Source organism: Myotis davidii, unplaced genomic scaffold (assembly GCF_000327345.1).
Source record: "Myotis davidii unplaced genomic scaffold, ASM32734v1 scaffold332, whole genome shotgun sequence".
Classification (NCBI taxonomy): Eukaryota; Metazoa; Chordata; class Mammalia; order Chiroptera; family Vespertilionidae; genus Myotis; species Myotis davidii.
Genome location: NW_006285779.1, coordinates 2,543,371 through 2,546,345, shown reverse-complemented (window position 1 = coordinate 2,546,345; position 2,975 = coordinate 2,543,371). Strand labels below are relative to the sequence as shown.

At 45.1% G+C, this 2,975-nt stretch overlaps 1 protein-coding gene across 5 annotated transcripts in view; it reads left to right on the top strand.

The window, feature by feature from the left end:
• The first annotated feature begins 14 nt into the window (after positions 1-14).
• The window catches only part of SFXN2 (sideroflexin 2), a 20,571-nt gene continuing 17,610 nt past the window's right edge, over positions 15-2,975 (top strand). For 2 of the 5 annotated variants that reach the window (XR_001512666.1, XM_015559301.1), the window contains exon 1: positions 16-120. The gene's annotated coding sequence lies outside the window, so the exon portion shown is untranslated. The other 3 variants (XR_001512664.1, XM_006756473.2, XR_001512665.1) reach the window with 3 other exon arrangements.

The following is a 2,975-nucleotide window of genomic DNA, read 5'->3' as shown; positions in this document are numbered from 1 at the left end:
GGCGGGCAGCCTGGCCTGTGATTGGTCGGAAAGGAGAGGCGTGGGGGCGGGGCGAGGGGAGGTTCCCGGGCGGAGTCTCACGGGGCTTCCAGGCCAGGCCTGCATTCTTCCCGGGACCAGGTAAGTGGTCTTGGGAGCAAGCCGCCTGCCGAGTCTACCTTTAGTCCTGAAGTCCTGGGAGGGAGCTTGCATTTCTGTCCCGACTCTGACCAAGCTGGTCTGCAGCGCGGACTGGGCTTGTGCCTGCTGCAGCCACGTGGCGAGAGGAGTGGCCAGGGTCTGCCCCTGGACCTCTCCCTGATGGCCCCCAGCAAACTTCATCTGTCAGCCTGAGGGGTGGGGGCGTAGAGGGTTGTGCACCCTTCTCCACACACCAGTGTTAAAGCCTGGGATGGAGGAGTCCAGGTGGTGGGAGGCCGCCTGTCTGAGGAGGTAACAGCTGCCGAGGAACTGGCCCTGAGCCCTGAAGTGAGCTGACAGCGCGGGTCAAAGACATTTTGGTTTCGCCGGGTTTTGCTAAGTTGCATTAGACCGGGGGGGGTGTAAACTCACATCTGGGTACGACTTTTGCAGTCCCCAAGGAGGCAACAAATGGGCCTGTACTTCTAGGCAAGTAAGATCGAGAGGGAGTCTGGGTGAGTTGGGAGGTACTACCTCCCACCTCCTCCCCATGCGGAGGACAGGAAAAGAGTCACCACAGGGAGCTGGACTCTGGAGACACAGCAGCGCACAAAATGTACCCTCTTGGATATTACATCCTCATTTCGCACAATATTTCATTCTCACAACCCTGGAAAGTGGTTGTTTTAAGCAATATAGAGGAGATTTGAACCCATTTCTGTCTGACTCGTATGTAAGTTCTTTTAAACGTTTTTGTATAGTCCAGAACAGAGTGGTCTATATTTGTGATGTAAACCTAGAACTTTTTATGAGCTGATACAGTGTGAGCGGGGAGGGAGGGAGAAGGGATGGTACACCTTGTCCGCACATGCCTGTGTGCCTCTTACTAACCTCGCTGGGTAGGTAAGGATTATATGAATTATATTTGGAGATTATATGAATTATCATATGTCGAGTTTATAGAACATTGCCTGGCACACAGGAAGAGCTATATAGGGCTTAGCTATTACAGTCATGCACCACATAACTTAGTCTCAATCAACAATGATATGTGTTCATATATGTTGGTGGCCCCATAAGATTATGATGAAACTGAAAAATTCCTACTGCCTAGTGACCTTATAGCTGTTCTAACATAGCACATTACTCATGTGTTAGTGGTAATGATGGTTAAATAAACCTACTGTGATGCCAGTCATATGAAAGTATAGCACATACAATTATGTACAGTACATAATACTAGAAAATAAGCGGCTATGTTAATAGTTTCTGTATTTACTGTACTACACTTTTTTAAAAAATATATTTTATTGATTGTTGACAGAGAGGAAGGGAGAGTGATTGAGAGTTAGAAACATCGATGAGAGAGAAACATGGATCAGCTGCCTCCTGCACACCTCCTACTGGGGATGTGCCTGCAACCAAGGTACATGCCCTTGACCAGAATCAAACCTGGGACCTTTCAGTCCGCAGGCCGACGCTCTATCCATTGAGCCAAACTGGCTATGGCTGTACTATACTTTTTATTGTTATTTTAGAGTATACTCTTTATACTTATAAAAAAGTTAGCTGCAAAACTATTCTGAGTTACATTGGCAGCAGCCTCCTACATATCGTGTTTATTGTGTCTCTGGTTTTCATCATTTTCTCCTGTATTTGATTTAAATTTGTATTGTTTTGTATAGTAACATGCTATACAGGTTTGTAGCCTTGGAGCAATAGGCTATACCATAAGGCCTAGGTGTGTAGTAGGCTACACTATCTAGGTTTGTGTAAGGCACTCTGGTCTTCACACAACTGCAACATCACCTAATGAGGCATCTCTCAGAATGTATTCCTGCCGTTAAGTGGAGCATGACTGTATTAATAGTTTCATCTAGGTTTTTGGACTTTGCCCCTCTTCCTATCAGCAGGTTTTCTAGTCTGGTGAAGATCATTGGAACGAAGGCAGACTTCCCCTGAATGGTCCTTAGCTATTTAAGAATTCAACTAAAGTATTTTTTTTAAACATCTGCTACCTGTATACCTGCTTCAGATCATTGGAGAGAAAACTCAGTTAATAACCTTGACTAAGGAGGTGCAAGATGAGTGGTTAATTCAGAGCATCATTCCTACAGTCTACCCATCTCTATTCTGGTTCTTTTGTGAAAAAGCCAAGGCAGACTTCTCTAAGTTGTTGCCCTGGAGTCACATAAGTGTACATAAGCATATACCTTGGCCTGCTTGTTTAATTTTTAGTATCATTCTCCAATTTACCCTATGCAGACTTGACACCAACCCTTGCCATTTCAGTGGTCTTTGTGTGTGACCTTCTTGAGTCCTTGGTTGCTTTGATCTTCCTCTGATGTGAGTACCAGCCATAATGTCTTGTTTTAATTCCTACCTGGGATAAAAACAAGGACCTCTTGGGTACTTCCCTTCCCTTGTAAGAGGATATCCCAGAGGGGTGGGTTGAAAGTCTGTTCTCTGAGCTCTGATACTAGTTGCTAGAGAAAATTAACTCTCTCTGGCAGGATGAGCGTTACTTCTGGAGATTTAGTAGATTATTTCATTTCCTTCCTATCATCTATCTATCTACCTACCTATCTACCTATCTATCTATCTCCTTAGCAAGTAACCTATAGTGGATAGAACACCTACCTAGATGACCCTAGGCCTGTGACCAAGGGAAAGTAAGGCTCTAGCTATTGTCAGATCTTCGGATGGATATACAAGACTGGATCTGTTTGTTGTCAGTGGAGGGCTGTGTAGTGCCACAAACGCTGGCTCAGTCATGTGAGCCTTTCTAGGCATTAGTTTCCTGTTCTATAAATTGAGGTCTTGGATTCATCCCTAACCCTAGAAGGAAATCCTTT